This window comes from Phyllobates terribilis, unplaced genomic scaffold, assembly GCF_046119375.1.
Source record: "Phyllobates terribilis strain yellow unplaced genomic scaffold, ASM4611937v1 Scaffold_2__4_contigs__length_985480577, whole genome shotgun sequence".
Taxonomy (NCBI): domain Eukaryota; kingdom Metazoa; phylum Chordata; class Amphibia; order Anura; family Dendrobatidae; genus Phyllobates; species Phyllobates terribilis.
In genome coordinates this window covers 785,125,184-785,152,524 of record NW_027362762.1, presented here as the reverse complement: position 1 = coordinate 785,152,524, position 27,341 = coordinate 785,125,184, and the positions used below count along the sequence as shown (strand labels likewise).

The window sequence follows — 27,341 nt, the reverse complement described above, 5'->3', positions numbered from 1 at the left end:
GACAGATTACATTGAGTAGCAGAGGGTGTTGGAGAGGTCAGTGTAACATTTTGCTGATTCCATTGGAAGCGATTTTGGTGGATTTTTTTTAAATTTAAGAAGAATTAAATTTCATTTGTATTTATTTGCTAATTTCTAGCATAAACTACATGAAGTATAGAGTTTTTCAATAGGAAAATTGCATTTGTAAATTACTGAGATATACGCTCAAATAATCCCATTGAACATAATGGTCAACATGATGTGGAAAAAATGCAGTATTTGTATCATTTTCTGCAAACAGTAGTGGAAGTGAATGAAACAGTTCTTATATTGCAAGATCATTTGCCCAGTCATTATTATGTTAATTATAACTAACCTTTTGTTATTTTGTCACTTGCAAACTAATTTTACTGGTTTGAAACAAGTATCAATTTAAGACATCACAGATATCGCTAGTTCTGATTAACAGAGATATACACACTTATATATCCCCAGTCTAATGATTAATAATCACCTACAGTACAGACCAAAAGTTTGGACACACCTTCTCATTTAAAGATTTTTCTGTATTTTCATGACTTTGAAAATTGTACATTCACACTGAAGGCATCAAAACTATGAATTAACACATGTGGAATTATATACTTAACAAAAAAGTGTGAAACAACTGAAAATATGTCTTATTTTCTAGGTTCTTCAAAGTAGCCACCTTTTGCTTTGATGACTGCTTTGCACACTCTTGGCATTCTCTTGATGAGCTTCAAGAGGTAGTCACCGGAAATGGTTTTCACTTCACAAGTGTGCCCTGTCAGGTTTAATAAGAGGGATTTCTTGCCTTATAAATGGGGTTGGGACCATCAGTTGTGTTGTGAAGAAGTCAGGTGGATACACAGCTGATAGTCCTACTGAATAGACTGTTAGAATTTGTATTATGGCAAGAAAAAAGCAGCTAAATAAAGAAAAACGAGTGGCCATCATTACTTTAAGATATGAAGGTCAGTCAGTATCGAAAAATTGGGAAACTTTGAATGTGTCCCCAAGTGCAGTTGCAAAAACCATCAAGTGCTACAAAGAAACTGGCTCACATGAGGACCGCCCCAGGAAAGGAAGACCAAGAGTTACCTCTGCTTCTGAGGATAAGTTTATCTGAGTCACCAGCCTCAGAATTCGCAGGTTAACAGCAGCTCAGATTAGAGACCAGGTCAATGCCACACAGAGTTCTAGCAGCAGACACATCTCTAAAACAACTGTTAAGAGGAGACTATGTGCAGCAGGCCTTCATGGTAAAATAGCTGCTAGGAAACCACAGCTAAGGACAGGCAACAAGCAGAAAAGACTTGTTTGTGCTAAAGAACACAAGGAATGGACATTAGACCAGTGGAAATCTGTGCTTTGGTCTGATGAGTCCAGATTTGAGATCTTTGGTTCCAACCACCGTGTCTTTGTGCGATGCAGAAAAGGTGAACGGATGGACTCTACATGCCTGGTTCCCACTGTGAAGCATGGAGGAGGAGGTGTGATGGCGTGGGGGTGCTTTGCTGGTGACACTGTTGGGGATTTATTCAAAATTGAAGGCATACTGAACCAGCATGGCTACCACAGCATCTTGCAGCGGCATGCTATTCCATCCGGTTTGTGTTTAGTTGGACCATCATTTATTTTTCAACAGGACAATGACCCCATACACACCTCCAGACTGTGTAAAGGCTATTTGACCAAGAAGGAGAGTGATGGGGTGCTACGCCAGATGACCTGGCCTCCACAGTCACCAGACCTGAACCCAATTGAGATGGTTTGGGGTGAGCTGGACCGCAGAGTGAAGGCAAAAGGGCCAACAAGTGGTAAGCATCTCTGCGAACTCCTTCAAGATTGTTAGAAGACCATTTCCGGTGACTACCTCTTGAAGCTCATCAAGAGAATGCCAAGAGTGTGCAAAGCAGCCATCAAAGCAAAAGGTGGCTACTTTGAAGAACCTAGAATATAAGACATATTTTCAGTTGTTTCACACTTTTTTTAAGTATATAATTCCACATATGTTAATTCATAGTTTTGATGCCTTCAGTGTGAATGTACAATTTTCAAAGTCATGAAAATACAGAAATATCTTTAAATGAGAAGGTGTGTCCAAACTTTTGGTCTGTACTGTATTTTGTGGGACATTGTGATGTGTTTCCCTTAAAGAAGTTGTCCACTACTCAGACAACCCCTTCTCAATATGAGTGTTTGCCCCCCGTTAAAATAAAAACACTTATACTCACCACGCCAACACCGTTCCACTGGTGTCAGTACTAGTGTTGAGCCACCCCCGTAGTGTTCGAGTTCGGTTCGGTTCGTCGAACACCCGTGTGTTCGCCGAACTGTTCGTCGAACTGTTCATCGAACACCTTCGAACACCGTTAAAACCAAAGGCAGCCAAACAAAAACACATAGAAACACATAGAAAACACCTTCAAAGGTGTCCAAAAGCTGACAAACTGCTCAGAAGACATAACTAACACATGGAAAAGTGACAAGTACATATAGTCATGCGAAAATAAAAGAGGTGGAGGAGTAAAAGGAGGGGGAGACACAGATATAGGCATGTCATGCCCTTCTAAAATCCAAAAAGTGAGAAGCCGACACGGCCAGTCCGCTCCTGCCCGTGCCACCTCCGTGTCGCCGGGTTTGTGCCAGAGCCGCGGTGAACCCTGATGGCCAGCCCCCCTCTCCCAATACTGGTGCCTGTCCGCTGGTGGGTCGAGCGAGCCCCCCTGTGGTGGAGGCAGCTCTAAGCTTTTTAATTTAAATTGTCTCTCGAATTTGAATGAATACACTTTAAATCCATTTACAAGGATCTATTGGAGGGCAAGTCTCATGCCAGCAGCCGCGTAATTCCAGCTCCAGTAGCGTCCACTAAAGCTGCTGCAGTTAAAAAGCTTTTATAAGGATCGAGCTCGGCTGTCCACCGCAAGGCATCCTACTGCCAGTCCCAGCCCCTATGCCTTGGGGTGCCTCCTGATGCTCTTCACTGAGTATCCCGTGGTCCCGAAGCATTTCCTTTGAAAAAATGAAGTGTTCAAACTACAGGTGGTGTAGCTTGCTTAACAGCCGGGATAATCCGCTGACTAGCAGACCCTGCTACTAGGCACAAAGTATTTCCTGGGCTAGATGCAGTTAAAAATTTGTAATTAGATACTCTCGTTGGATGCTGAGAAAGCATTCCATAGAGTCTCCTTGCACGCCATATATGATTCTCTTAAAAAGCTTGGGGTAGGGGTCTAGGGGACCCTTTTATAGCCAAAATCACGGCCCTGTATCGCAATACGTCACCTAGGCTGAAGATAAATGGAACTGTAGCACCCTGAGGGCTCGGTTGCTACAGAGGTATTGCACCTCACCCAGAGGTGTGATATCTCACTCTCAGGTAAGGATGTAGTGTGGATCAGGACCCGACACCTGCATGCATTACACCACATTGCCGTGGGGCAGGGCGACCAATATGCCCCTGAGATGGGCACGACAGTCCCTGTCCCTGGCTGGAGTGGGGGGAGGGAACACTGAGGAAGGGGAACCCTGTAGTGCAGGAGCAGGGAGGAAGCAGTTCCTGGGTTCATTGAGAAGGGAGTATAAAAGGTGGGCACCATCTTAGTTCAGTGCAGAGAAGTCAGAGCAGAAGTGGCAGGGAGCAGGGGCTCTGCATGAGCTCTGCTCCGGAGGCGGGCCTAGTAACAGAGGCCCAGGCCTGGAAGAGGTAGAAGGAAGGAAGAGGAGCGGAGAAGGCTCCAGGAACGAGGAACGAAGGGATCTCAGGGGTGCGGAAGGGCGAGTCGCCACCGCACGCCAGAATCCACCTGCGTGGAGGGGTCAGGCCAAAGGGGGAGACCGGTCCCCGAAACTAGTGGAGGCAGGAAACGACCCTCAGCTAGAAACAGGAGGCTGTGACATTTTATGTGGCGCAGCCCCTCGCTACACCCGCTAGGAAGGCACCACATAGGGTCAGGGAAACTGGCGCCAAGTTTACCAAGAGGAGGCCCGAGGCAGCCGGACAGAAGGGTTGGTAAGAAAGGCCAGACAAAGGACACACAAAGGGGGTCCTGTGAAGCACTCCAAAGTTATCTGGGAGTTGTCTGAGCCCCTCACCTGGTGAGCACAGTACAACGTGGGCAGCCGTTACCTGCAGACGTGGTCTGGATAATAAGAACTGTGAGTAAAGGCCCTGGACTGCATCACTGACTCCGTGTCATTACTGCTGCTGCCCTGCACCATCACCCCCATCCTCCGCATACACTGCCCTGAGGCTATACTCCTCCCGTGGGGAGTTATGCTACGCTCTGCTGCACCCACAACACCAGCCTCAGCGGTCTGCCCTGGAGCGGCGGTTCACTCTGACCGCAATCCACGGGTGGCGTAGTCGGACATTTAAACATCAAAACCACATAAATAGTTCCGCCACTGGTTTGACCGCCCTGAGCCACGGAACCGGGTTGCCGCCACGGAGACTACAACCACCAGCATCCACCAAAAAGGGTCCGGCTCCGGGTGTCCCAAGGCCCAGGGGGCACGTCAGAACATTTTCATCACCTTTCACAATCACCAATGGGACAAGGCAGGGATGTTCTCTGTCCCCTCTCTTATACATCCTAGTGATGGAGCACCTGCTCTCATCAATTCGCCATAACCCCAATATTAGGTGGATTGAGGTGGGAGGCACCGAGTACAAGTGCTCTCTATTTGCTGATGATGTCCTAGTATATATCACTCAATCACATATATCCATCCATGCTGTTATGGCTGAAATAGATCACTTTGTTACATGGTCAAATTTTAAAATCAATGCAGCGAAGTCTGAGGCCCTCGATGTCACCCTCCCCAAATCCATATAGGATTCCATCCAGTCCAACTTTCCCTTTGCCTGGCCCTCACAGGGTATCAAATACTTAGGAATTCCTATTCATAGAGACCTCTCCCATCTATGTTATCTTAATTTTGGGCCCTTTATTGAACAACTCCATACAGACCACGGTTGGCAAGTTAGAACTGTAAGATTCACTACGTGAACCACTGGTGTTTTGTGGAAAAGCACATGTACACTGTGTTCCAAATTATTATGCAAAAAGTGTTTAGGAGTGATAAGGGAAGAATTTGTTTGTTTGTCAGTTAAACTCATTGATGGTGATGTGTGTCAGGGCTCTTTATATCACTGTAAGCAATTGCAGACACCAGTGCTAATTAGTTTGGCAGGTGTGTCCAATGAAAGGCAAGACTACTTAAGGAGGCTCTCTCACATTATTCAGCAGCCTACATTTTCTGCCAAAATGGGAAAGAAAAAGGATGTGTCGGCTGCTGAGAAGCAACAAATTGTGGAGTGTTTAGGTCAAGGCATGACTACAATCAACATTGTGCGATGATCAGGATGAAGTGTCTTGGCAATCAAGAAGTATGTAGCTGATTCACAGTACACACGTGTGCGTGCTGATAAGGGCAAATTGAGGACTCTTTCCTACAGGCAATTACGTCAGGTTGAAAGAGCAGCGGCAAAAAAGCCTTGTCATAGCAGCAGACAAGTTTTTGAAGCTGCTTGTGCCTCCAACGTCCCCCGAACAACAAGATGCAGGGTCCTTCAGAGGTTTGCATCTGTGCATACGCCATCCTGTCGACCTCCTCTATCCACTTCACACAAGCAGAAACGGCTCCAGTGGGCCAAACATTACATGAAGACTGATTTCAAAACTGTTTTGTTCACGGATGAGTGCCGTGCAGCGCTCGATGGTCCAGATGGATGGAGTGGAGGATGGCTGGTTGATGGACACCCCACGCAAACACGGCTACAGCGCCAACAAGGAGGAGGTGGAGTAATGTTTTGGGCTGGAATCATGGGGAGAGAGATTGTCGGCCCCTTTAGGATCCCTGAAGGCGCTAAAGATGAACTCCATAATGTATGTGGATTTTCTCAAACAGCACTTCCTGCCATGGTTCAAGAAGAAGAACCGTGTATTTCACAGCAAGATCATTTTTCTGCATGATAATGCACCATCTCATGCTGCACATAAAACATCTGCATCTCTGGCTGATATGGGCATAAAAGGGGACAAACTTATGGTGTGACCCCCATGCTCCCCTGACATCTACCCCATTCAGAACCTTTGGAGCATCATTAAAAGGAGTGTCTATGATGGCGGGAGGCAGTTCACATCTAAGCAACAGCTCTGGGAGGGTATTCTGTCCTCATGCAAAACAATTGAAGCAGAAACCATCCAAAACCTGACAAATTCAATGGACGAGAGAGTTCAGAAGCTCCTTTCGAACAAGGGGTCCTATGTGAAAATGTAACATCACCTAGAATAAAGTTTTGAGTTGAAAACTGTTTGATTTCAGTTTCTAACAACCTGCTAATGCTTATAATTTCAAAAATGACCATTTTTTTGGTCTTTATTAAAATGAAAAGGTTGATCGAAAAGTTTGGGGGATCTAAGAGTGTGGCAACCCAGTAGTCATGATTACTTCGAATTCTGACAATATGAGGGTCATGCTGCAGGTAGTGCAGCAAGAAGGCACTTATGTGTCTTGCGCATCTCGGAGCCCCAAAATTATTTTCCGGGCTAGATGCAGCTAAAAATTATTTTTAATTTTAATTCTGGTGGAGCTTATTATAGATGGCCTAATAGGATCAGTGCTGCACACTGCTACAAAGCCCAAATTATTTTCCAGTCAAGATACAGATAAACATGATTAGTAATTTGAAAGCTTAAAACGGTTGGTAGGGGGATTTTAAACAATCATCAAGCTTTTACTCTCCCCAGGATGACACAGGGGTAGAAAAGTCGTTTCGGATCCATGATTTGTTCATCTTTATGAACGTGAGTCTGTCTACATTATCAGTGGAGAGCCGCGTGCGCTTATCTGTCAGCACACCACCAGCAGCGCTGAACACACGTTCAGACAGAACGCTGGCTGCGGGGCATGACAAGATCTCCAAGGCGTAAGTGGCTAGCTCCGGCCATTTATCCAGATTGGAAGCCCAAAAAGAGCAAGGGTCCAGTGACACAGTCGTGGCTTCAATGTTTACTTGGAGATACTCCTGTACCATCGTCTCTAGGCGTTGACTATGTGTCAGACTTCTTGTCTCCTGTGGCCTTGCAAAGGATGGGCTAAAAAAGTGGTGAAATAATTCCGCAAAATTGATGTTACCACCAGATACTGTGGTTCTGTTACGGTTTGAGTGCTGAACACTTGACGGTCCCACGGTTGGCAAGTTGGAACTGTGAGATTCACTACGTGCACCACTGGTATTTTGTGGAAAAGCACATGTAAGATTCTGCAACAGTCTCTGCTGATACTCCTGCATGCGTGCATCCCTTTCTATGGCAGGAATAATTTCTGCAAATTTACTTTTGTACCGGGGATCTAACAGTGTGGCAACCCAGTAGTCAGGATTATTTCTAATTCTCACAATTTGAGGGTCATGTTGCAGGTAGTGCAGCAAGAAGGCACTCATGTGTGTTGCGCATCCAGGAGCACCAAGTCCCTGTTGTGTTGGTGGCAAGGTAACAATCATGCTTCCTTCCTCTGTCCTCTCCCCCCAACCTCGCACAATAGAAATGTGATCAAGGTCTCCCTCATCTGATGAGTCTTCCATCAGTTCGTCCTCCACTTCTTCCTGGGCTCCTGCACCTTCCTCACTAGTTTGGCTGCTACCATGCGCCCTGGTAAAACCATCTCCCCCACCCTCACATGCCTGCCGCCTTGGTGCTGCCGACCGTCTGGACCTTGCAGATGTTAGCCCTTCCGCATACAACTCCTCCTCCTCTACTTCCTCCACCTCTTGTGCCACCACCTGACTCCGAATTCTGTTTAACATGTGCTCCAGCATGTAAATCACCGGAATAGTCATGCTGATAATGGCATCGTCAGCACTAAACATCTTCGTCGCCATTTCAAAACTGTGCAGAAGGGTGCATAGGTCCCTGATCTGAGACCACTCCTCCAGCGTGATTTGCCCCACCTCTGAATCTCGTTGGCCCAGGCTATACGTCAGAACGTATTGCACCAGGGCTTGTCGGTGCTGCCACAGTCGCTGCAACATGTGCAGAGTTGAATTCCACCGGGTAGGCACATCGCATTTTAGCCGGTGAAGTGGCAGGCCCAACGACTTCTGTAGAGATGTAAGTCGCTGAGCTGCGGGATGCGAACGGCGGAAGTGAGCACACAGCGACCGTGCCCTCTGCAGAAGGCCATCTAGTCTGGGATAGTGGGCTAAAAATTGCTGGACAACCAGGTTCAACACGTGAGCCATACAAGGCACGTGTGTGACATTGCCCCGGCGAAGGGCCGCACCCAGGTTTGCAGCATTGTCGCACACGGCCTTCCCTGGTTTCAGGTCCAGTGGAGACAACCATTCATGAAATTGGTTCTCCAGAGCTGACCACAACTCCTCAGCTGTGTGACTCACATTTCCCAGACATTTCAATATAAAAACCGCCTGATGACGTTGAGCCCTACTGCCAGCATAGTAAGGAGGTGTGCAGGATCCCTTCTGCGCAGTTAGAAAGCTTGTGGCATGACCAGACAGGCTTTGGGTGCAGGTGGAAGACCGAGAGGAGGCTGAGGAGGCAGAAGCAGTGGAGGAACTTTGACATAAAGAGGATTGACTCACAACTCGTGGGGACGGCAAGACTTGGACAGCAGCCCCTTGTCCTGCTGTCACCATAGTTACCCAGTGCCCAGTCAGCGACATGTAACGCCCCTGTCCATGCCTACTCGTCCAAGTGTCTGTGGTGAAATGCACCCTGTCACACACAGAGTTTCTCAAAGAAGCGGCGATGTTGTGTGCGACATGCTGGTGGAGCGCAGGCACACCTTTCTTTGAGAAGTAGTGCCGACTGGGCATCTGGTACTGGGGCACTGCGACGGACATAAGGTCTCGAAAATCCTCTGTGTCCACCAGGCGGAAAGGCAGCATTTCTGTAGCCAAGAGCTTGCAGATGGTGAAATTCAACCTCTTAGCTTTCTCATGGCTAGGAGGAAATGGTCTTTTACTTGTCCACTTCTAAGAGACCGAGGGCTGGCTATTGTGCTTAGACGGGGTTGATAAGGGTGTCCCCGGCAAACTACCGGTCTGTGAGGAAGATGCAGGCGGACATGTTAGGTTGCCTTGATCCAAAGGTGGTGCTATCGATGTCGGACAGCGCTCAACACCAGCTGGTGTTACCACCTCCAAAGAAAATGATGACCTGCCAATCACGCTGGCTGTTGCGGGTAAAGAGGTGGCAGGTCTGCGCCCCAAAACAGGTGTGACTGCTGTCCCCCCAGTCACAGAGGATGAAGAGGCCACGGATGCACAAGATATGGCAGACGGTGGTTGGCCCGGCCGGCTAGGCCGCATTGTAGCACACTGAGCTTCCCACTGCAACTTATGCTTCATGTCCATGTGCCGGTTCATGCATGAAGTACTCAAACTATGTATTTTTTGGCCTCTACTTAGCTTTTGCTGACAAATGTTACAGATAACACGAGTTGGGTCATCTTTATCGATCTGAAAAAATGCCCAGGCAATGCAAGGCTTAGCACCCATGCGACCTGAAGAGCCACCACGACTTGTGGTGAGAGGCAGAGTTGTGTTTGAGGATGCAGTTGTTGACGTGCTTCCAGTACTACGTCTCTGTCCAGGAAGGCGCAACCTGACCTCGTCGTCACTAGCATCTTCCTCCACCTCCTCTGCTGACCTCATCTCTTGGCTGACTGTGGGTTGACAGTAAGTGGGATCTCCAACCTCATCATCATCACCCTGTGTGTTATCACACCCGTCGTCCTCAGAGCCAACCTGTTCCTGCCCTGACAAAAAACTAAAGTTGTCGCTCCAATCAGGTATTTGAGTCTTATCATCGTCTTCCTCATTGTCTCCACCAACAGGAGTTACAGTTTTGGAATGAGGGTCTACATTATGGTCAGAACCTTCTGCGTCTGGTCCTGGATCCGACTCATAAAGATTCTGGGCATCAGTGCAGATCATTTCCTCGTCTGGATTCACAGAAGCGCTGGAGTCGACCTCTGATTCCCAGGCTATAGTATGAGTAAACAGCTCTGCAGACTCAACCATCTGTTCTACCTCATACTCAGATGGGCAGCTGGAGATTTGGGAGCTGTGAGGAAGCAAGTGCGATTTGGGTGACACCTTTGAGGACTGGAGTATTTGTGATGTTGAAGTTGATGTGGAGGAGAGCCCACTTAAAGGAGCACTTGATATCCGTTGAAGCACCTGCTGTTATTGTGCCTCATCTGGAATTTGTAGCGATTGGCGTGGCCGTAAGAAAGGGATCTTATCACATTGTCCGCTAAAAGAAGTAGACATTTTAGTTTGGCTGGGAGATGGTCTTTCTTCTGCAGATGTTACTGTTGCTTTAACACCTACCCCACGGACACAACCTTTTTTCCCCTTCCCAACACGCCTATTCCCCTTTCCACCAGCAGCAGGCCTTTTTCCACTCATTTTGGTGGTTAACTAATTCACAACTCTGGAGTTGTTTGCACAAAAAAACAATGGATGGTAACCGAGCAGAGCTGAGTGGCCAAACTGTGGTATTAGGCCAAAACTATTGGCTGGGTTAGATGCAGAAAAAAATATATTCAGTTTGCAACCTGATGGAGGTCAGTATAGATGGACTAATACAACAAGTCCCACACACAGCTAGAAGCCCAATATTTTTTCAGAGGTACATGCAGAAAAAAATATATTCAGTTTGCAACCTGATGGAGGTCAGTATAGATGGACTAATACAACAAGTCCCACACACAGCTAGAAGCCCAATATTTTTTCAGAGGTAGATGCAGAAAAAAATATATTCAGTTTGCAACCTGATGGAGGTCAGTATAGATGGACTAATACAACAAGTCCCACACACAGCTAGAAGCCCAAATATTTTTTCAGAGGTAGATGCAGAAAAAAATATATTCAGTTTGCAACCTGATGGAGGTCAGTATAGATGGACTAATACAACAAGTCCCACACACAGCTAGAAGCCCAAATATTTTTTCAGAGGTACTGTAGATGCAGATAAAAATTAGTTTTAATTTGCAACCTGATGGAGGTCAGTATAAATGGACTAATACAACAAGTCCCACACACAGCTAGAAGCCCAAATATTTTTTCAGAGGTACTGTAGATGCAGATAAAAATTACTTTTAATTTGCAACCTGATGGAGGTCAGTATAGATGGACTAATAGAGAAAGTCCGACACACTGCTAGAAGGCCAAATATTTTTTCAGAGCTAGATGCAGAAAAAAATTATATTCAGTTTGCAACCTGATGGAGGTCAGTATAGATGGATTAATAGAACAAGACCCACACACAGCTAGAAGCCCAATATTTTTTCAGAGGTAGATGCAGAAAAAAATATATTCAGTTTGCAACCTGATGGAGGTCAGTATAGATGGACTAATACAACAAGTCCCACACACAGCTAGAAGCCCAATATTTTTTCAGAGGTAGATGCAGAAAAAAATATATTCAGTTTGCAACCTGATGGAGGTCAGTATAGATGGACTAATACAACAAGTCTCACACACAGCTAGAAGCCCAAATATTTTTTCAGAGGTAGATGCAGAAAAAAATATATTCAGTTTGCAACCTGATGGAGGTCAGTATAGATGGACTAATACAACAAGTCCCACACACAGCTAGAAGCCCAAATATTTTTTCAGAGGTACTGTAGATGCAGATAAAAATTAGTTTTAATTTGCAACCTGATGGAGGTCAGTATAGATGGACTAATACAACAAGTCCCACACACAGCTAGAAGCCCAAATATTTTTTCAGAGGTACTGTAGATGCAGATAAAAATTAGTTTTAATTTGCAACCTGATGGAGGTCAGTATAGATGGACTAATAGAGAAAGTCCGACACACTGCTAGAAGGCCAAATATTTTTTCAGAGCTAGATGCAGAAAAAAATTATATTCAGTTTGCAACCTGATGGAGGTCAGTATAGATGGATTAATAGAACAAGACCCACACACAGCTAGAAGCCCAATATTTTTTCAGAGGTAGATGCAGAAAAAAATATATTCAGTTTGCAACCTGATGGAGGTCAGTATAGATGGACTAATACAACAAGTCCAACACACAGCTAGAAGCCCAAATATTTTTTCAGAGGTACTGTAGATGCAGATAAAAATTAGTTTTAATTTGCAACCTGATGGAGGTCAGTATAGATGGACTAATAGAATGATGCTATGCCCAAAAGATTTTACTTCACTAGGTGCAGTAAAAAAATTGGTATTCTATACACAGGTGGTATATCTTGCAACACAGATAGGCTACTCCACTGACTAACACACTCTGCAATAGGCCAAAAAGGATTAGCTTTGCTAGATTCAGCCAAATGCTGTGAAAAAAACTTGCACAGCACTGGCACAGACCTGCCTGGCAAAAGCTGATAGGAACTGATGTAACCTAGTCCTGAAAAGGACTCCAATTACAATTAGTCTTTACTCCCACAACCTATCTATTTAAGAGCACAGACCTCCCTGATAAAAGTCGTAGGAAATGCTGTAACCTAGTCCTTAAAAGGACTGCAATCACAACTATTCCCTACTCCCAAGCTATCTGTATATTTGTGCGAAAATTGGCTTGAAATTAACAAGGTATAGCGCACACAGCAACAGCGGTGCCGTCTAACACGCAGCTGCAGCAGTGAGAAAATGGTGGCGACGGGGAAAATGGCTTGGTCTTATAGGGCAAGGACATGTGACATACACTGCCAATGACACATGCCCTTGCTTGTGTGAAAAAAAGCACTTCGCTCCGTGTGTGCGCTGCTGATAGGCTGACAGATTGCACCTCCCCACTGCAAATGCGGGAAAGAGAAAAAAAAATGGAGATCTTCATTGTTCCTGCAGAGATCCATCCCCTGCCCCTCCCCCCACCCCGCTGTACACTCAAACTGCGTATTAACATTAATTTTCATCATTACTGAGAAAAAATCCAGTTATGATTTTGGTGCACGAACAGTTATCGAACATAACCTCGAACAGCCGAATTTTTCTCAAATTGTTCGTGTTCGCCGAACGGCTCGAACACCGCCCAAAACAGCTCGAATTTGAGATTGGCGAACAGTTCGAGTAGAACAACGCTCATCTCTAGTCAGTACTTGCTCTCCAGGTGCTCATGTGACATTGTTATGTGATGCAAACCCTGCAATCAATCAAAGCCGACTTCACTCTCCCTGCATTTGGAAAAATCGAATATCAAGCAGAAGTCAGAGAACAACTGCAACCTTGACTTCCTGTTTTTGTTCTATTCATGTGAAGGCAGGGACAGTGAAGCCGATGCTGATTGGGCACAGGGCTTTCTTGATGTTACAATGTCAGAAGAGCATCAAGAGAGTGAGTGCCAACACCGCTGGAATGGAACTGGCACAGGAGGTGAGTATAAGTGTTTTTATTTTAACGGGGGAAGACACTCAGATTGAGAAGGGGTTGTACTAAGAGTAAACAACCACTTTAACATTTGGCAATGTAACAGTCTTGTCTTGTTTGTCTTGTGTTCCTCATTTCATAATGAAAATATTATGAATCATGATTCCGTGCTCCCACCTGGTAATGGATGTGGTCCGGTATGGTGCCATTGTCGTGATCTGGGAGGCGGAGTTAGCAGTCGTGCAGGAAATCTGTCTCACTCTGGTATATTGTCTTGTTCTGGTGTTGTGGGATATGTGAGGACACAGGACACCATGTCCCTCACTAATTTCTCTGCCCAGGGAAGATGGTAAGCTATCTTCCCTGGTTGCCAAGCAATGCAGAATGCTGCTTTCTTTGGCAATGAGCAATGGTGGGATTTTGTCCAGCCTTTGGTTGAAGCTAGCAGGGAGTGGCTGTCTGGGGATGATTGGGAAGTAGTTAACACCTGATTATTAGGCCGGCTATATAATCCTGCTCCCTGCTCAGTTCTTTGCTGTTTATTATAGTTTCCATGTGCTTGGTGGTTTGTGGTGTTAGCATAAGGTTTTGCTATTACTGCAGGGTTTTCTCATTTTCCTTTTGGTTATGCTTTTTTGAGTTCCAAAAAATGTAGTCACCTGGTCCTAGACTGAGCACCAGCCACGTCACCAGACACCAGTTGTCCAATGACATTGGGCCTGAGAAGGGCTCTGCCAAAAGTTCCCCTTCCATTTAATGGGAGCTGGGTGAAGAGTATTCCAGGCCCTAAAGGGCTTGCCTAGCTGGGCTGCTTGTGCCAAGTGCATCTGTGGCTGCGCCTTTTATGGTTTAGTGCCAGTCTTTTGGGTCCCTCTTAGAAGCACAGAACAGATAACATGTTTTATGTATGTTTTAATACCTATCATTTAGATATATTATTTATTGTTTTTCGATAAAAGATTTCCCCAGTACTGAATATAGACACATGTACAGTGGTGACCAAAAGTATTGCATTTTGCTTAAAAGTGTGATTACTTCTATCTGGTTGTGATGCCATTTTCCTGATCATTAATTGAACGTGCATGAAGTTGTCATCATGCAAGACCTTATTTTTAACCAAAATGCTTTTCATTATAGGTATGGTCATTTAGTTAAAGAAAATTGACTACCAAAAGTTTTGCATATTCTATTTATTGATCACAACATAGAGAGTAATTAATTGTTTACCATGCCATAACTTAGTATTTTGTAGCATAGTCTCTTGCTTTAATTACTAGTCCAATAGAGAGGAGATGATGAAAAGTTGCACTCACCGTTTATGTAAAAATAAGAGTCCTTTATTTCATATTCGGATAAAATGAATGGAAAGCAGGGAGTGCGGGGAGGAGGTGGATGACAGCTGTTTCTCGCTCTAACTAGCTCTTCTGAGGGTCCATGACGGACCATGACGGACCCGCTGAAGATCTAGTTAGAGCGTGAAACAGCTGTCGTCTACCTCCTCCCCCCACTCTCTGCTTTCCATTCATTTTTTTTTTAAACAAATCTAATATATAAAGCTGAAAGTGTGTGTGTATATGTATATTTGTATGTATGTGTGTAAGTCCGGGATTGGCATCTGCACCGTCACAGCTACAGCCACAAAATTTTGCACAGTCACACGTCTGGACCCCGAGAGCGTCATAGGCTATGTTGTGAGGCGAAATTTTAACCCTGCGCGTTCCAATTCACCAAACAATTTTGCCCCTATCTACATAATGGGAAAAAGTGAAAGGAAAAGTGTTGGAGGCTAATTGACAGCTGCCACATGTGAACAAGGGAGAATTAAAGATGAGAGCAATGGTGCCAAAGAGTATACACCGTACAGTTGCTAAGGTGGGGCCCCGACATGGGATACTCATACTCACCACACACGGGGATATGAACACACACACAAAATGCGCCATACACTGCCATGTGCTTGAACACATATACCACCCTCAGCACACACAAATCTCAACTCACAAACATTTATCAGGCTGCCAATAGCAACCAATCACAGCTCAGCTTCTATTTTGATACAGTTAATTAATCTGAGCTGTGATTGGTTAATATAGGCAACAAAGGACATTCTCAGTATAACAAAGCTTGTGTAAGGTAATAAGATGTCAGTTAGGGTGTGTTGGTAGAAAGGCTGATGTCAGTCACATTACTTCTATGTGAGTGGATATAGAAACTGCCAGTTACAGACTATTTTTACCACAATAATGCCTCATAAGAAAGGGAATTTCATGGCACGAATGTGAGCTGATGCGAAAAGAAAAGGTGCATTACGGGCCAATGAAAAATGTGAAGACCGAGAAACAAGGCTGACACACATGAGAACAGCAGCTGCTTCCTCAAGAGCCAATGAACTTTCTGAGCAGAGGGAAGCGAGGCTTGCAGACAAGAGAACAAGAGCTGCTTCCTTAAGGGCCAATGAACTTTCTGAGGACAGGGAAGCAAGGCTTGCAGACATGAAAACAAGAGCTGCTTCCTCAAGGGTCAATGAACTTTCTGAGGAGAGGGAAGCGAGGCTTGCAGACAAGAGAACAAGAACTGCTTCCACAAGAGCCAATGAGCTTTCTATCTATTTGTTTTGTGGTTTTTGTGTGGAGAATAAATTTTTGTTAACACATGATAATTTGCTAACAACAGTTATTAACCCGAGCAAAGCATGGTAGTACAGCTAGTATGAAATAAAGGACTCTTATTTTTACATAGACAGTGAGTGCAGCTTTTCATCATCTCCTCTCTATTGGACTATTATTTCGGCATTTTAAAGCTGGCATTGCAAGTTTAAACGATGTGTATTTGCCTTTAAGATTCAGGTGCGGTCATTATGCATTTAGAAGGTGGTTATTAGGCACTGGGCAGTTGCTGGATCTGAAATGGGTTCAGAATCATCAGTGGATTCGGTGGTCTCCCTTTCAGGTCCAGCCAGGGCTGATGCTGCTCAGCCTCACCGTCGGTCCCAACGCCTAGCCAATGCACGAGATGTGCAAGTTGTATCTTGGGTGTTTGTGCCTAGCGCTATGAAGTATAGGTTGCGGAGGGAGTCAGGGCTCCGGCAGCCTAAGTCCAAGATGCGTCACACTGAGCATGCCCGTGATATGGCGGACCGTGATTGGTGGTTCGGGAACCAGCTGATCCGGTGACCTGGCACCGCCTGATTGGTCACAGGTGACATCACCAATGGTGCGACAGTGGGGCAGGGCATAATCTTTAAAAGGCCCACCCACAAACATGGCGGCGCACTCAGATCATAGAGCATGATGCTGGTGTGTGGACGTCTGTGTTCCACGTGTAGTTTCTGCTAGGCAGGTTAGCTCCATACAGGCAGGCTAGTGAAAGTAGGCAGGTAGCTTCGCCTTGCAGACAGGCTCTGTCAGTGGGGGTCGCCTTACACCCCGAGCAGCCTGCAGGACTACGTGGAGAAACATTCCTCTGTCCGGTAGCACGCCGGCAGAGGGCACTTACTCGTCGGCGTGAGTCACACGCATCTTAGCGCCAAGCCCTACAGCGTAGCGCCTGTATCGAAGACAGGGCTACTGCTTTTACCTTGGTCGCACGTCTCCCTGTGGTTCTTGGAGATTGTGTGAACTGCTGAAGCCCGCTCCGTGTGCATTAACACGGCGTGCTTCTTCAGTTAAGTAGGAGCTATCTCGGTTACTCTTCTCCCGTGCAGTTAACGGTGATAAAGCGAACCGCTATACCCATTCCTGTGTGCTGTAACACGGAAGGGTTTAACATTTAAGTTTATTACTTTACTTTCTACCCGGAAAGTGTTCGGCAGCAGTCCTCCAGGCTGCATTGCGGACCCCGGGGTCGGTTGCGTTCCATTTTAATAAAGTTGTCTGCAACCGCCCTCCTAACAGTGGTGCAGGCTCATTCTCCATTTAGCTGCTTTAATTACTACAATACACCGACAGGGCATTGAAGCCATGAGGGTATTCAAGACATCTTGAGGACTCTTGCTCCATTCCATTTGCAAATCTGCAAACAATTCATCTTTATTGCTATGGGTACGGGGCCCAACTTGTTGCCCTAACTCATCTCAAAGGTGATTTACAGGGTTTATATCAGGTGATTGGCTTGTCCATTGCAACAGGCGAACATTTTTCTTTACTAACCAATTTTTTACTAAATTGGATGTGTGCTTAGAATCATTGTCTTGTTGGAATTTCCATCCCCTGCCTACCTTGGTTTTACCATGTGGCAGCATTACATTCTTTAGTATATCCTTGTACTGTACATGGTAGCATTCATGCAGACAGCCATGGCAGGTGCAGAAAAGCAGCCCTAAACCATGACATTGCTACCACCATGTTTCACTGTAGATATTTTGCACCTTACATAATTTTGTTTTTAAATTAGGCAGTATGTATAGTGCTTGCCATCACTACCAAACAGATTGAACTTGGATTCATCCTACCACAACACCTTAGACCAATGTCTCTTTCCATTGGCTGTGTTCTTTGGTAAACTCAAGTCAGACCTTCTGGTTCTTTGCAGAGATGAAAGGCTTCTTGACTGGAATGATTTGCGACTTTTTGACAGTTTTGACACATGTGAGGAATGTCTGCTTCTTACACATTCCTCACATGTATTAAAGCTGTCAAACCATAGCAAATAATGCACACGGGATCGATTCAAACATAACACCGAGCAGCAGTAACTACTCGGTGCTCGGCCGAGCATACTTGGCCAAAGGGTTAACAAAACATACTCGCTCATCACTAGTTACATTCCATCTGAGCTGTAAGACAGAGAAAACACCATGAACTTTTTATTATTACATTAATTTGCAGGGGACAATTCCTTTATAGAACAGCAATAAGATTATAGGTTTAAGGATCTTTGAGGCATTGTAAGTTCAATTTAAATAGGTGTGAAAGATCGAAAATGCCTCTGTTCTGTGAACATACCTCAATATGATTACCAATGTACTGCTTATTAATTTACTTCTTTTGAAATATTTGAAAGATGATTTCTTGAAAGACAACGTGGTAGTAGTAGACTCCCATAAATAGCAGGCGGCAATTGTGCTATATAAGTTTAGCAAATCTGATGTGAATTATATTATTGTTGAGTTTGTGAAAATGATTTCAGCACATTTAGAATGTTCCTTTTAGTTTTCTCTTGAAATAAACAGTGCAATGTTAGAGATTTCCTGCTGATGTGTTGCCTTTGCTTAATCTGTCGAAAAATAATTATTTTAAGAAAACTTTCAACATTATTTTTCAAGTTGCGCCTTGTACTCGGTTAAGTTCTTTCATGACTGCCCACTTTTATATTGATTTTTAAAAAAATAATGCTCTCTAGATGTTGAAAAATTCACTATCACACATAGGAGATAAACTGTCCATGTAATATGTGGCATACTTGTTATCATTGATTTCCTATTTTTGGCAATTCCAAACATAATACCCTGTAAGCTGAGCAGTCAGTAAAAAAAAAAGTTAAAATCTTTATATGTTATGAACTATTCCTTAAAGGGACTATTGAGATTCAGTGTAAAATAGCTGCAAGTGGTATATGTAAAATGTTAGGTATCATATTTGACATTGTACAATAATATATAGTACAGTGCAAAAAATTTAGAATGGGGTAAGAAAAATGAGGCAAAATAAAAATGTTTTGAAAAATAGAAGTGTTCATAGTTTATTTTCATCAATTAATAAAATGCAAAGTAAATGAACAAATGAGAGATTTAAATCAAATCAATATTTGTTGTGACTGCCCTTCGCCTTTATAACAGCATCAATTCATCTATGTATGCTTGACTTAATAATGTGATGGCCCATTCTCTATAAGGGCCATATCATCACTTCCAGGATTCCCTTTTCTTCTTTACATTGAGGATAGTTCCTATTGACTTTGGCTGTATATTTGGCATCATGGTCCTATTAAATGATAAATTTAGAGCCATACACACACCTCCCTGATGACATTGCATGATGGGTAGGTATCTGCCTGTATTTCTCAGCATTGAGGACACCATTAATCCTGACAGAAACTCCCAATCCATTTACTGAAATGCAGACTCAAACCTGGAAGGAACCTCCACCATGCTTCACTGTTGACTTCAGACACTCATTTTGTACTGCTCTACATCCCTTTAACAATCAGTCTGCATATGGTTTCAAGCAAAGTTGACTTGCTTGGCCTTCTTTCCTTGTTGATGGTATGCATTTTTTCTACAATTCTTCCATGGAAATCACATTAGACAAAAAGTAGATGGATTTATCTGGGTCTCACTTGTTGCTGCAAATGGCACTGCTGGACATCTTTCTGATTTCAAAGGAAAGTTAGCATAATGTGTCTTTCAACTGCTGCACTGTTCATTTGGCCAACAACTTTGTCTACTCTCTTCAACACTATTTTTGGTGCTTCTTAAAACGATCTTAAACAGTAGATCTTAAAACACAAGCCGGAAATTTAAATCTTTGCCTTGGAGAGAAATTGCTGATGCAGAATAACTACCTTGCGCCTTGTGATGTGCTCAGTCTTGCCATGGTAAATGAGCTGTTATAAGAAACTGACTTCTACAACCGCATCTTTGAAACGGAGTTTGGCTGTTACTCACTTTAAAACTTCTTACACAGCTGTTTCTGTTTCAGTCATTGTCTGTGTACCGACCTAGAAATATGACATAAAGTTTTAGTTAGGTATGGATAAAATGCTGCAAAGTAAGAATACTTTAAAAATTGTTTTCCACACCCCAATCTTTGTACCAGAGTTTGACTGTTCCTCACCCAGTTTTAAGTCTCTTTCACTTAACTCCTTCACCATTGTTTTTTTTCCACTTAATGACTGTGTTACAACATACATATGAAAATGTTGAGAATTATTACTTGTTGGTTTAATAGGCTACTTATACGCCTGACTATGATTCTACAAAATCGCTTGACATTGTGCAAGAAGAACTAATGCTGTTTTAAAGTCAAAGGGTGATCACATCAATTGATTCAATTTAGATTTTCCCTCTTCCATTCACTTTGCATTCAGTTAATGGATAAAAATAAACTAATAACACTTCTATTTTTGAAAAAAATCTTATTTTGCAGTATTTTTTCCCACACCTACCTCAAACCTTTACTCAATACTATAAGTGTAAATACTACAGTCATATGAAAAAGTTTGGGCACCCCTATTAATCTTAAGCTTAATGTTTTATAAAAATTGGTGTTTTTGCAACAGCTATTTCAGTTTGATATATGTAATAACTGTTGGATACAGTAATATTTCTGCCTTGAAATGAGGTTTATTGTACTAACAGAAAATGTGCAATCTGCATTCAAACAAAATTTGACAGGTGCATAAGTATGGGCACCTCACCAGAAAAGTGACATTAATATTTAGTAGATCCTCCTTTTGCAAAAATAACAGCCTCTAGTCGCTTCCTGTAGCTTTTAATGAGTTCCTGGATCCTGGATGAAGGTATTTTTGACCATTCCTCTTTACAAAACAATTCCAGTTCAGTTAAGTTTGATGCTCGCCGAGCATGGACAGCCTCTTCAAATGATCCCACAGATGTTCAATGATATTCAGGTCTGGGGACTGTGATGGCCATTCCAGAACATTGTAATTGTTCCTCTGCATGAATGCCTGAGTAGATTTGGAGCGGTGTTTTGGATCATTGTCTTGCTGAAAGATCCATCCACTGCGTAACTTCAACTTTATCACTGATTCTTGAACACTATTGCCAAGAATCTGCTGATACTGAGTGGAATCCATGCGTCCCTCAACTTTAACAAGATTCCCAGTGCCGGCATTGACCACACAGCCCCAAAGCATGATGGAACCTCCACCAAATTTTACTGTGGGTAGCAAGTGTTTTTCTTGGAATGCTGTGTTTTTTTTGCCACCATGCATAATGCCTTTTTGTATGACCAAACAACTCAATCTTGGTTTCATCAGTCCACAGGACCTTCTTCCAAAACGAAATAGGCTTCTTCAAATGTGCTTTTGCATACCTCAGCCGACTCTGTTTGTGCGTACTTGCAGAAACGGCTTCTTTCGCATCACTCTCCCATACAGCTTCTCCTTGTGCAAAGTGCGTTGTATAGTTGACCGATGCACAGTGACACCATCTGCAGCAAGTTGATGCTGCAGCTCTCTGGAGGTGGTCTGAGGATTGTCCTTGACTGATCTCACCATTCTTCTTCTCTACCTTTCTAATGTTTTTCTTGTCCTGACACTTCTGGCCTTAACAAGAACTGTCCCTATGTTCTTCCATTTCCTTACTATGTTCCTCACAGTGGAAACTGACAGGTTAAATCTCTGAGACAGCTTTTTGTATACTTCCCCTGAACAATTATGTTGAATAATCTTTGTTTTCAGATCATTTGACAGTTGTTTTGAGAAGCCCATGATGCCACTCTTCAGAGGAGATTCAAACAGAAGAACAACTTGCAAGTGGCCACTTTAAGTAGCTTTTCTCATGATTGCATACACCTGGCTATAAAGTTCAAAGCTCAATGAGGTTACAAAACCAAAAAAAGTGCTTTAGTAAGTCAGTAAAAAGTAGGCAGGAGTATTTAAAACAAGAAAATGATAAGGGTGCCCATACTTATGCACCGGTCAAATTTTGTTTGAATGCAGATTGCACATTTTCTGTTAGCACAATAAACCTCATTTCAAGGCAGAAACATTACTGTGTCCAACTGTTATTACATATATCAAACTGAAATAGCTGTTGCAAAAACACCAATTTTAATAAAACATTAAGCTTAAGATTAATAGGGGTGCCCAAACTTTTTCATATGACTGTATATATATATATATATATATATATATACATATATATACAGTATATATATATATATATATATATATATATATATATACAGTATATGTATACTTACATATTCAGACCCAATGCATACTATGTTTATGAAAGGAGGGCACACATAAGGTACGAGGCAAGGCTATAGGTAGAGCAGATGATAAGGGGAACACATCGCAATGTTCTACCTTATTTGTAAAAGTAAACAAATATTGTTTAAGCCATATATTTCTAAAGGGGTTGTTCTTCAGGATCCATGGTAAAAGTAAAATCGCTGAGGGCGCCACCGATTGACTATTGAATATTAATACTAGACTACTATGTATTTCTTGCAGACTTTGAAAAGACATTTAGTGTGCTTGAGTTACTAATACTTCATTCAAACTCTTCTGTAAAAGGAGCTCAGGACCTGACATTTAGTTGGCAAATAATTCTGTCTACCAATTATATAGCATTACTAAATGTGACCAATGTGTATTTTTTATCCAGTTCACAGCTGTTATAGTTGTGTATATAATATATATATATAGTAAGGTGGCTGCCGGACAGGTCGTGGACGGGAGGTACTGTATGTGTCCCCAAAATGCCAAGCTTCAGTGATGTACGACCTGGAGAAGCAGGCTCCAGCACACATAGTGCTGAGAGGAATTTAATGGGCTCAGATTACAGGGCCGGGTTTTACGAGCAGCTGAAAGAGATGGGGGGGGACAGCTGCTCACTTACCTCCAGTCCAGGTCTTGGAAGTCTGATTTAAGTCAGCTGCGCCTGTCTCAGTTGGTCTGTGTGTGTTGGGCAAGGTGAGCAGACCTTGCATGTGCTCCTTAGACTCTGCAGGAGGCAGAGGAAGGCACTTTGTTTAAACGGCTGAGGCCCTGCTGCATGGACTAGTCATTTTGAGCTTTGTTCTGTTATTCCTTTTTGTACCAGGAAAAGGCTGTTACTTTTGTTTCCTCACTGGTGTATGGACTCTAAATAAACCACCAGTTTGTTTGAACCCGGGGACTGCATCACTGTGTGAACCTGTGCCTACCTCCAACGCCGCTCAGTGAGTACAAATCCCTACAATTGGTGCTAGAAGCACGGGCACAGATCCCAAGCGGTAGTGTGACTGCTACAAGAAGACGTTTATGTCCTGGGTGAAGTCGGCCATAAGCCAGCAAGTGTCGCCGGACAAAATGGAGGACCTGCTTAAACATCTGTTGCAGGCACAGCAGGCGCAATAAGCGCAGCACCAGCAGCACCTTCAGCAACAGCAGGCTCAGCAGGCGCAGTTCCAGCAGCAGTACCTGCAGAGCCAGCAGCACCAGCAGAGCATGTAGCAGAGCCAGCAGAACATACAGCAGCGGCGAGGCAGCAGCAGGAAACAAATAAACTTCTGATGCAGCAGATCCAACAGCAGAAAAGACAAATGGAAATCTTGGCAGAGCAGATCCATGGCAGGACGACCGCCACATCCTCAGATCCAGGTGATGACTCACACGTCAGGTAGACGGTAAGAAGAGCATTACAAAAGATGACCCCGGGTGATGACGTTGAGGCGTTCCTGACCGTCTTTGAGAGGGTGGCAGAGCGGGAGAAATTGCCTTGAGAGTTGTGGGCGGAATTACTTGCACCATATTTGACAGGCGAGCTGCAGAAGGCATATTATGACTTGGCCTTGCAGGATGCGAAAGAGTACGCTATGTTGAAAACTGAGATTTTGGCACGTTTGGGAGTGACTCTGACAGTCAGGGCGCAACGAGTGCACCACTGGGCCTATTGCAGTGACGAACCTCCCCTATCCCAGATGTTCGATCTCCTAAACCTGGTTGCAACGTGGTTGCAACCTTAATCTTCCTCCCCAGCACAGAAGGTGGAGAAGGTCATTATAGACAGGTTTATACACTCTCTCCCAAAGTCGGTGAAATCCTGGGTTGCCCAGGGAGATCCCCATAATGCCGATGACTTGGTGGGGTTCGTGGAAAGATACCTGGCGGTTGAGAGTCCGTTGGGAAAACAAGGGGTTGTAGTCTCTCAATACTGGAGTTCCCACAAGGTGGCGGACACCCAAAAGAAGAGAGCTAGAGCCACACCTGGGGGGTGTCCTAAAGTTCATGAGGGGTCTGAGTTGCTGCCCAAGGTCCCACCCCATAATATAGTGTGTTGGAGATGTCATACCCCTGGCCATATTGTCGCCCGGTGTTCCTTAAACTCTGAGCCAATGGATTGCAACATGGGCCGGCGTTGCTCCTATTTTGCCTATTCCACCTGCAGCATGGTTCCTCAACATGGCGAGGGCCCTCATGCATGCTCAGTGTCAGTAAACGGGGTACAAGTCTCTGGACTATTGGACTCAGGAAGTTTGGTGACCCTGATAAGGGCCACACTCCCTCATCGACTGGTTCCTGGGAAGGTGGTGGGTGTCCGGTGTATCCATGGAGACGATAAGAACTATCCTGTGGCCCAGGTGGATGTAAACATGGACTGTGGCACCACATCTCATAAAGTGGCGGTCGTTAAGGACCTATTGCATCCCACAATAATTGGACATGACTTTGCATTATTCTGGGAAATGTGGGGGAAAGCGGGGACACCTGGTTGCTCGAACGAAAGCCAGATTGCCCCTAAGGAAACTTACCCATAGAACATGGTAGACGAGTTTCCCATGTGTGTGTTTGTGGGTGATGAGGATGAGGCAACATCCCCTGAGACCAATATCCCTGAGCTGGAGGTGTCTGAGGGAAACTTTGGAACTGCCCAACTCAGGGATTTAACTCTGAAAGGGGCCTTTGAAAATGTCACTGTGTTAAATGGGGTGCCTCAGGAACCGGGGGCTGACACTCAGTTCCCTCATTTTGCTGTGAATTGGGATTTGCTGTACAGAGTAATCAAGCCAAGGGGTGAGGTAATAGAACAGTTGCTGGTGCCAGGGCCCGATAGACGCAGGGTGTTAGACATGGCTCATTCTCATGTGTTGGGTGGTCACCAGGGTGCAGACAAGACTCAGGAACGAATCCTCCAGAGATTCAACTGGCCAGGTTGCTATAGATAAATAAAGAGTTATTGTTGTTCCTGCCCCACATGCCAGAAAACCTCCCCAGTGGCCCACTTCTGCAGTCCCCTAGTGCCCCTACCCGTCATCGAGGTTCCATTCAAATGCATAGCAATAGATCTAGTGGAGCCTCTGGTCAAGTCCGCCCGAGGCATTAGTATATCCTGGTGGTATCAGATTATGCTACACAGTATCCGGAGGCCGTACCACTACGAAACTCCTCCACCAGGTGTATAGCCCGGGAGATAGTCCACATGTTTTCAAGAATTGGGTTGCCTAAGGATATCCTAACTGACCAAGGAACTCCATTTATGTCGAAGGTCATGAGGGAATTGTGCAAGACATTGCAGATTGCACAACTGAGAACCTCCGTGTACCTTCCCCAGATGGACGGACTGGTCGAGAGGTTTAACAAAACCTTGAAAGCAATGTTGAGGAAAGCAGTGGAAAAGTATGGCCGAGACTGGGACTGACTGCTTCCCTATCTGTTGTTCGCCATCAGGGAAGTTCCCCAAGCTTCCACAGGTTTCTCCCTGTTTGAACTATTCTATGGACGACACCATTGAGGACTCCTGGATGTGGCAAAAGAGTCCTGGGAAGCTGAGACCACTCCCTATAGGAGCGTGGTGGAGCACATTGCCCAGATGCAAGAGAGGATTGCCCACGTGATGCTCATTGTGAGGGAGCACCTCCTCAAGGCACAACAGGCACAGTCCAGGGTGTATAATAGGTCGGCCAGGGTGAGATCGTTCAACCCAGGAGATTGAGTGCTTGTGCTAGTGCCCACAGTGGAGAGCAAGTTCATGGCCAAGTGGCAGGGCCCCTATGAGGTGGTAGAGAAAATGGGGGAAGTCAACTATAAAATCCACCAACCGGGGAAGAGGAAACCCTACCAAATTTACCATGTTAATTTGATTAAGCCATGACAAGATAGAGAGCCCGTGGAAGCTCCCTGTTTAGTGGCTGAGGCTGAGGCTGATGTGAAAGAGGTCAAGGTGGCAGAGTCACTGTCACATGCCCAAAAGCAACAGTGCAAAGAGTTGCTATAGCAAAATAAAGACCTGTTTTCAGAGTTGCCAGGACTCACTCCATTCATAGAGCATGTATTTCTCACAGAGCCTGATGTTCGCGTCAATCTAAAACCATATCGGATCCCTGAGGCATGCAGAGAGGTGATCTCAAAAGAAGTGAGGCGGATGCTTAACCTGGGATTCATTGAAGAGTCCAAAAGTGAATGGTTCAATCCTATAGTCTTAGTGCGGAAACCAGATGGGGAATGGCGGTTTTGCAATGACTATAGGAAGCTGAACGAGGTCTCGAAGTTCAACGCCTACCCAATGCCTAGGGTAGTTGAACTTATCGAAAGGCTAGGACCCGTTCGGTACATAACCACTCTGGACCTCACGAAAGGATATTGGCAAATTCCCCTGTCCAAAGAGGCAAAGGAGGAGACAGCCTTCTCTACGCCAGACGGATGTTATCAAACATCAGGATGGCATTTGGGTTGCAGGGAGCTCCGGCCACCTTCCAGAGAGCCATGGACCGGATCTTAGCACCCCACAAAAAGTATGCCGCTGCCTGCCTAGATGACATCGTCTTATTCAGCCAGGACTGGGAAAGTCATCTGGACAAAGTTCAAGCCATACTTGATGCCCTAAGGAAGGCGGGCTTTACTATCAACCCAAAGAAATGTGCCATGGGGATGGAGGAAGCCAAGTACCTAGGGTACGGGTACGTGTTTGGTAGAGGGGAAATAAAACCACAAATAAATAAGGTCGAGGCGATCTTGAACTGGCCACAGCCCCTCTCAAAGAAGCAGGTCAGGGCGTTTCTAGGCATTGTGGGCTACTATCGAAGATTTGTCCCTAACATTGCCCGGATAGCAGCCCCGCTGACGGATCTTCTGAAAGGGACAAAGTCAGCTATGGCCAAGTGGTGCCCGGAAGCAGAAGCGGCCTTCCAGGAATTGAAACTGGTCCTCTTTAAACAGCCAGTCTTTGCGGCACCCAACTTCCCCAAGGAGTTTGTGGTCCAGACGGATGCATCGGATATCGGGCTGGGAGCAGTCTTGTCCCAGGAGATTAACGGAGAAGAACACCCTGTAATATACCTTAGTCGGAAGCTCTCCAC

General features: G+C 44.7%; 1 protein-coding gene across 1 annotated transcript in view; it reads left to right on the top strand.

Moving 5' to 3' along the window:
* IL1RAPL1 (interleukin 1 receptor accessory protein like 1) overlaps positions 1 to 27,341 on the top strand; it is a 2,084,623-nt gene that overhangs the window by 1,724,768 nt on the left and 332,514 nt on the right. The window lies entirely within an intron of this gene.